The 8,871-nt window shown below is 34.4% G+C and overlaps 1 protein-coding gene across 1 annotated transcript in view; it reads left to right on the forward strand.

Moving 5' to 3' along the window:
- The window catches only part of UHMK1 (U2AF homology motif kinase 1), a 26,203-nt gene extending 20,369 nt beyond the window's left edge, over positions 1-5,834 (forward strand). Inside the window, exon 8 of the mRNA XM_032621208.1 lies at positions 1-5,834. This exon is cut by the window's left edge and continues 1,296 nt beyond it. The gene's annotated coding sequence lies outside the window, so the exon portion shown is untranslated.
- The last annotated feature ends 3,037 nt before the right edge of the window (positions 5,835-8,871 follow it).

The raw sequence follows: 8,871 nt of genomic DNA on the forward strand, positions 1-8,871 counted from the left end.
CTCTCATCTCCCTCCCACTCCTTCTTTTCCTCTTCCCCCATTCTTTACCTCTATCCTTAGCTGAAGAGACGTTAGAGGAAAGCATCCTAGGTAGTCAGGTGATCTGACTTCTGATTACAAGGAAGTTAAGAAAGGTGTAGCTATAATAAGGTGGAAATAGAAAAGAAGAAAAACTTATGAAGAATTCTTAAAAAGATTCATAGCAATCTAATGTGTCCCCCAGTAGAGGAAACTAGTATTCGTGAGTTCATGGGCACAGGCTGACTACATGGTTTCAGGAATTATAATTAATGGATTCCTCCCACTTTACAGTAGATTGTCTTCAAAGGTTTAAATCTTAGGAAACCTTTATAAAGCACTGATTATACAAAAAAAGAAAGGTATACAGGTTATGAATTTTTTGTTTTCTTAACTAAGTGAAAATTTTATTTATTTATTTATTTTCCTAAGGAAAAAGCTTTTATATCTTTCCCTGCTGGAAGCCTCCTCATATAGTCTTTCCTTGGGTGTGCCATGCAGGTTATTGAGAGCCCAATTAAGAATTTATGTCTTAGAGGATGAATTATTTTACCCTATTCAGACAATTACCATTTGATATTTTAGTTATTCACAGTTACCTAATTATTCAGGACTCTCCTTAATATTTGTTATGAAGCCAAATTTGGTATAATGAATTGCCAAAAGATCTGTGGCGTGGCGCCCAAGGGAGAACTGTAGAGTAAGCTTCTAATATGTGCCCTTAGAAGGAAGAGCTATTATTTTTCATTTTGGCCTTTTCAGAGGTTGATTAGCTGGTTTGGTTTCAAATAAAAATTCAAGAGAGTATTGTGGAGACCAAAGCTTTCCTAAAACATAAACGTTTGGATGGTAGCAGCTTCCATGGTGATTAAAAACACCAGGTCTTTCCATACATACTGATGAACACAGAATGCAAATGAATTCATTTTAAGGGCAAGTATTCTAGGTTAGCACATATACCTTTCTCATTCTCCCTCCCCCGACTACCACCAAAAAGAAAAATCCTTACAAATAAACTGCAGGTAGGCTTCTAAGCTTAATGTTGCAGTATGCTGCTAACATCTTGATGCTGAATTTCACAGCATTCTTTGATCGTCTTCTTATTGCTGATGTATTCATGCGTATATGTAGTGTTTAACACTGTAGAATTTTATTACAGAAGATGCTAACTAGATTCTAAGGGAGCTGAGGGAATAATTGATAAGCCTAAGTAACCATGCATCAGATTAAATATTTTATATTTAAGCCACAAAATTGAATGGAGGTGCCTCCTTTGATTTAAATTGTTATTTTATAGCTCTTAGCCCATTACTACCAAAGATGACATTTGCAGATTCTCCCTCCCTCTTCTGATATTATAAGGAGTTTAATCTTGTTATCTTTTTTAAACCTGAACCAAATATTGAATGATGCAATTTTCATGATCCTTTAGGATGAAATATATACACAGAGATTTTGATTCCTTGAAGTTTTAAAGACAGAAATTTTCTTTTTGAGAGGTAGGGTAAACGTGTGAGGGTTCATGTCACTTAACCCCTACCATTTTGGGAAAATTTTATCTCAGGTAGTTTTTCTTTCCCTAAATTAATGTCTGTGCTTCCTTCCCTCTTGCCTTCCAGTTTCTTCTTTATTATTCCATGGTATTTTCATGGTACATTTTTGTCCCAGAAAAGGCATGTAAATTGATAATTCTATAGGAAATCTTTGGTTCTTTGGAAACATATTTGGAGGAGGTCACTAGTTGGCTACTTTCAAAACTTTAATGCTGTATTTAGAGAAGAATAAGTAGAGTGGGACACCTCAGTGAAAGATAGCACTGCTAAAAGAAACTATTTGCTGCATTTTAAAGGAGTAACAAAATGAGCCTCTTACAATAAGAGATTGCACTTATTATTACTGAATGTCTTCCTTGTTTTGTGGCCATCAGTATAGAAACTCTTCAGAGAAAAATTCCCTCTCTGCTATTCCTTGAGCCAATACTAGGCTTCTTTTAGAACAAAACCATAAATATAGTTTTACTCATCCTTCTCCCTGTTTTCATTGAGACAAGTATTGCCTTCTTTGTGGTATTCCAGCTGCTAAATAAAGAGGGCTGAGCCATGTTAAATTAACCTTTTTAAAAAATCTCTCAATTCTTATTTAACTTGCCTTCTAGATGCATATTGCTTGTACTTATATTTTAACCTTTGAACAAATTTATTATAAGGAATGCTGCCAGAAAGAGTGCTGCCATGTAAAGGAAGTTGAAGAAACTATGAGCATAAGGTTTGTTTCTGTCTTAGTACACTGGGCTTTCACCCTGGTAAGGGAATCAGTTACCTTTATGGAATAAACTATAGTCAGAGTTACAATATTCAGATGCTGTTTTATGGCTCACTTGAGTTATTCCTCAAATGCAGGTAACTGGCATTTTGGCATCATTATCTTTTTAAGCTTATATTCTGACCTTATAAAATTAGGCCTATCTTACCTAATTTTTACTATTATACTTGGCAGCATGACATTTTATTTTTTATAGTTTAATGAAAATCAGCACCATAGTAACTGATGATAAGTATAATAACATAGTTACTGGGTGAGAGAGTGAGGGAGACACTCAGTAACCACGTGTTTTACCTGGACTTTTATGCAAAGGTACGTGCTAGGTGGCTTTATTCAGATAAGTGTACAGATGGAATTGCATCATGACTTTTAGTCTGGTGGATGTGTAGACAGTCAAAGATTTAAGCAAGTGCCTTGTGTTTCCTGGAAAATATTAAAACTCATTTGGGTGAAAGCTTCCCAAATGATGATAATTATTGCTCCTTTGCCTTTTCCTTGGAATAACTTTTGGATTGAGTCACTTAATATAAAACTCCAAAATTGCCTGGGTTTGCCTTTTTTTATATGTGTAAAACTACTCATATTTGATTTTTTTCCCCCAATATTACATATAATGGAAAGCCAGAGTTATCTGGCAGAATCAAATTCTTCCTTGGATCTAGTTCCATTTTTAATATTAGGTTCCTTCTTCAAATCTTATTACTCTAGCTCTGATAAAATGTATTTATTTCTTGTCAAGTGTGGTCACAATACAGACCAGCCTTTGGTCACAATTAGCTCAAAAGAATTTCCATTTCTTCTTAAGGTGCTCAATAAATCACCTTTACTTTGAGATGTTAGCCTTTTCAGGTTAGTATTACTTTCTGGCTTTCTCAATGAATATAAGACTGTTGAATCTCTATGATATGGAATTCATCTGAGCCTCTTATGGTATATTTGGGTAAGTTATATTTTCTTAGTTATAGAGGAACATGGATGTTTTAGTTTTTGAAGTACCCCAAATTTTAAAGATTTTGTTTTGTGTTAGGTTAGCTGCTTCTCTACCTGACACCACAGGGTGTATCATGTTTGTTATCTTAGCCACCTCCCCTTCTCCAGTGTCTTTCACTGCTTTTTAAATTCACACAGTGAATGACCAATAGATTTACACAGTGACATGCAATTGACAAGTACTTATGGATATTTAAGAAGGTAAACAATTTGAACTGTTTTTGCTGCAATTTTATAGGAGAAATGGGCTGTAAAAGAAATATCTATAAACCAGAGAGCATTTAGGAAATTGTTTATTTTATAGGTGGTCATGAAGGTGATCTTCAGGATATCAGATGTATAGTTTACACAATCTTTGTTCTCCTGATATGAAGTTTTTATTCATTTTCCTACAACTCAGCACTTTTGTTGTCCCTTATACTGTTTAGAACGATAAATGTTTTATTTGCTTTATTTGTGCTTTTCAGAGAGTTGTCATAATCATGGCAGTTATGTTTGTGACACCATAAATGCTTTAATTCATGGGAAATTTATCAAATGATTGCCTGAGTGTTATTTCCCTGAGTAGCTGTCACAATATCCTAAAGAAAATTGATTTTGTTTTTGAAAGTCATGTATGTTTTATGACCTAGCTTTGTGGTATTTTAATTTAAAAGCAAAGAGAAGCTTTGTGTCTTATTTTGCCTTATATGACCGTTGATCCTTGTTGTGTTGTGCAGAAAAGAGCTTCTTTTGTTATACTACTTTGTATAATGAAAATAAGTCACATTCTGAAGAAAAAAAACCCCAAAACTGGAATTGTCAAAATTTTTGTTCCTTTTTGGGAAACCCTTATGTAAACATCAGAGCTATTTGTTATCATAAACTCTTCATTGTCAGCAAGAGAATTATTCATAGTCACTTCTATCCCAGGGTGGAATTGCCTTCCCCTTCTAAGCTCTCTCCTTAATAGTATTCATGATGTCAGGACAGTGAGTGTGTAAAAGCAAATGTAGTGAGGTGTTCTAAATCACACATCCAAAATCATGCATTTGTGGACTCAAAAATCTTTTCAGTTATTTGAATTATCTATAGCTGTGTTATTTTATTAGCATGAGTTGTCAGAAGTCTGCCAAATTTAAGAGCTAAGAAGAGAAAGGTAAGTAATAAAAATAGAGAGATGAGGGGAGGAAAATAGCTTCCTTATTGGTGTTATTAATTGTTCATATAGTTTATGACCTAAAAATGATATTTATTTTTAAAAATCCAGGTTTGGTACCTGTAACATAGAAACGTTGCCATTTCTACACATTCCTCATCATTGTTTCCCCAGAAAATTATTTTAAGAGTGTATGAGATCAGACTAAATATCCATATTCAGTTTGGTCTAATTTTTTAAAATACATATTTAAGTTAAACTCCATCTTTTGTGTATTTGGTATACATCAACACTTATGCAAATCAAGGATCAGAAAGAAACGGGATTAGCCATCTCCTTATTTCCCTTTGCACAGTGGGTACAGTGGGTGGCATTAGTATGCACTAGCTGCAGTGTTATAGCACCTTATGAAGTAAATAGTGTTTATTATAATAAAAAAAAAAGTTAAGCTGCATCTCTGTAGAATATTTACTTTGCAGAGTGTAAAGCTGTCATATCTTTTTCCAGTAGGATTTAACTCCTTCATTCTTAATTTTTTTGAAAAAAAAAATCTTCAGTAATTTAACATTCCTTTATATCCTCTTAACAGTGGCAAATCTGGGGTAGAAGGGATTTTTTTTCCCCCCCAAAGGGCTCCATCTTTGTTATCTTTTGGTCACTCTTTGAAATCCAGTTATGATTAATAGATTTTTAACGGTTTATGGCTTCCCATATCAGCACTGGAGTGGCTGGTTGTGGATATTAAAACCTACTACTATTTTCCCTCAATAACATGTAATTGCTATGTTTTTGATTAGAAGGTATGGTTAGAAAAAATGTGAACGATCACTTAAACCAAAGCCAGTTATAAGGAGTATTCTCTCCTGTTGGTTTACCTTCACCTCAGAACTACAAGAATATTACAGTACATAGTGCATAGCTGTCTGTAACATTTCTACCAGTTGTTTCAATAGCGTATTGGTCTTGGCATTTCTTGGCACTATGGTTCTCTGTTCTTGGTGATGTCTTACTATTTTGTGAATTTTTTTTTTAATAACTAAGTGGGACTATAAATGTAGATGTGTATCAGTACCAAGAAGTTCTTTTCTCAAATCCCTATATTTCTGATTTCAAGTCTTTTAAACCTGTTTTTTCTTGCTGAGTAGCAAAGAACTTTTATTTTCCACTTTCCTATATACCTAAAAAGTATGGACACTGCGTTTCAATTAATTGTACTGCATATAGTTTTTTGCTGCAAACGTTACCTGTAAACACAATTGCCTTGTTCAGTTTTGTTGTAAACTGACTTACCATAAGATGCACTGTTGATACGCTTTCTGATATGTGTTTGTTTGATAAGGGTGATAAAATAAAGCTTAAAAATAAAGGAATTGCTTTTTTATTTCAAATATTCCTGTATGTAGTATAAATATTCAAGTTTAGATAACAGGTAAGTATACTTATTTTATGATTTCATTTTTACTGAGAGCTACCATTGAAAAATTTCCATGTAGCTTCATTCATTCATTTCTAAAGAATGTGATTTTTCATCTTAGAAAATAGTACATCAAACTGACAATACTGAAACATATATATATTTTTTTGGAGTAAATGTTCTTGATAATTTAGAAACAGCCTTGTCTCAGGAAAAGAACCAGAATTCATAGTTGGGAGACTTGCACTCTAATCTTGGTTCTTTTATCAAGTTGGATGACTATAATCAAGAGACTTAATTTCTAACAATAGTGTGAGATAGTAGGTTCAGCCATCAGTTGTAGAGCATCTTCTAGATGATGGTACTATTTTAGATAGTTTATGTCATGTTTAATGTTCCCTTTTACATATGAAAACTGCGGCCCAAATAGGTTAAATAAGCTTGCCCAACATTTCCTGTGACTTAGAGGTGATAATCATATACTGGTCTCTCTAGTAGTGGCATGTTTTTTAGGAAGCCTATGGCTGTTCTGTATGATGAATTCAAGGGAAAGAGACTGCTGAGACGGATACCCTAAGAGACTGTTTTAAGAGCTCAGAGTTGAGAAAATGAACGTTTAAATCAGTAATTCTCACAGTCACCATATAACAGTATCACCTGCGAGGACTTGTTAAAATACAGATTGCAGGTCCCCCACCTCTAAAGTTTATAACTGTAGTTCTTGCTGGGTCTGAGAATTTGCACTTCTACCAAAGTTCTCAGATTATGCTGCTGCTGCTGGTCTGGAGACCGTACTTCGAGGAGCACTGATCTAAACAAAGGACTTGAGCTGTAGGATTGAAAAGCTACTTGGGAGTCATTCTCAATCCCTCCTTCTCCCTGATAGTTGCAGTAAAAATCGTAACTAATTGAGCACTTATTTTGTGCCAGGCACTGTGCTAAATGCTTTTTGTGCATTATCATTTTTTCCCCCACACTAAATCCTTAATCACAAACCTGTGAGGAAAGTACTGGTATTCACTTCATTTTATGGTAGGGAAAATGAACATTTAGATGATCTTACTTCCTATGGTTACATAGTGGGTAAATGGATGTCTGGCTCTAAAATTATGTTCTTAACACTCTAAAATTATGTTCTTAACACCACTATGCTGGATTGCCTTCTAGTCAACCCAGTAATTCCTCTCTGATCCCTTTTCCATTTCCTCTGATACTACTTAGTTTAGTCCTTGATCTCTCCTCCTTACTCTAGCTTCTCACAAGATCCTCATCTTTAGTCTCATGCCCTCCAGCCTCTGCTTCACAATGCTGACAGTTTTCATTCTTAAAAATAAACCTGATCATGCTTTGAAGCCTCCCCGCTTCAAAAATTCTTCACATTATTTCCTATTTCTTTTCCTGCCCATTTGCCTTCAAAATAATATCTAATTCCCTCAGATTGGCATATAAGATTTTTCACAATCTGGCTCCTCCTACAAATCTTGCTGCATTTCCTCTCTGTTTATACTTTATGCTTCGTCTGGACTAAACTATCCATCTTTCTACAAATTTCATGCTTTTTCTTGTATCTGAGCTTCTTATCAAAATGTCATTCAATTCTCTGTCCCCCCACCTTACCTGTGTGATGAAATCCTGCTCATCTTTTAAAACAGCTCAACTGTCACTTTCTCAAGTTATCTTCCCTAAGCTCCACCCCCAACTTCCCACCTCCCCCCAAAATATCATTAATGCTTCTGTGCCAACTTCGTACTTGTATACATGTATTTCCAATGTGGTTAGACTTACCATTTTGTTTTGCCCAAAGTGCATTCCTTGAGGACATTGGGTCACCATATTCTGATCTGTATCCCTAGCACCTAGCACCATGCTGGACTACAGTAATTGCCCAATAAATGTTTGTTGATTTGAAAATGAGTTTGTAGAACTGGCGGCCAGTTGGTTATGGATGACTTCAATATTTCAAAGAATGACAATTTGGTAGTTTCTACTTCAATTACAAAGCAAAAGGGAACAGTTATAAAATGTTAACCTATTGACACGTGAATAATAACATTGGCAATGAATCACGTTATTGAATTTGGAAGGGTAGACTTTCTTTGGACTTTTTAAAGATATGGCTAATTATTTTTGTGAAAGAGTGTATGTGGTCTTACAGTTAAGGAATTTGGGTTTTAAATTTCCTTCTACTGCATAAAACTGTATGTCTGAAAAACCCAAATCCTTGAGTCTTAGCATGCTTATATTAAAAAGCAAAGCAAATTTCCAGTTTAAAAACATGAGGTGTTTCATTGTAATTTGTACTTCTCTCCACCATTCTGCAATTTTTAATAAGAATCCTTGACTTATAAAACAGGATAGAACACAAGAGAGTTTGCAACACATAATTACTAAACCATTTCCAAAAGCCCATTTTCCGTGCCATATTTTTTGTTTAAAAAGGCAAACCTGCATTTCAGAGCATGTTTAGACAAACTGTTATGAGAGAAAGGATCAAACATACAAAGGCTCATCTTTAAGAATGAAAGCCAAAGTTTAGTTAATCAGGAACTGAACAGCTGAACTTAGAGAAGACTCTATTAGTGTTTAGCTCCGTTTTTCCCAGACTATATCCTTGGAACACTAACATGCTGTATGATATTAAGAGAAGCTTTGGGGAGCAGGGTAGGATGAAAATATTCCGTGGTTAAGTAAGTTGGATATGCTGCATACATTTTCCCAATTTTATTAGAGAAGTCTTGAACAGAAGCCTGTTTAAACAAAGAGTTAGAAGGATAGTATGAGTTGATGCCAATATACTTTTCACCTAAATTCACCTATTGTTAACATTTTGCCACATTAAAAACTTTTTTTGTGAAGTATAGTTGATTTACAATGTATTGGTTTCTGGTGTACAGCAAAGTGATTCAGTTATATATATATATATATATATATATATATTCTTTTTCATATTCTTTCCTATTGTGGTTTATTACAGGATATTGAATATAGT

The sequence above is a fragment of the Phocoena sinus genome, chromosome 1 (genome assembly GCF_008692025.1).
Source record: "Phocoena sinus isolate mPhoSin1 chromosome 1, mPhoSin1.pri, whole genome shotgun sequence".
In the NCBI taxonomy this organism is placed as follows: domain Eukaryota; kingdom Metazoa; phylum Chordata; class Mammalia; order Artiodactyla; family Phocoenidae; genus Phocoena; species Phocoena sinus.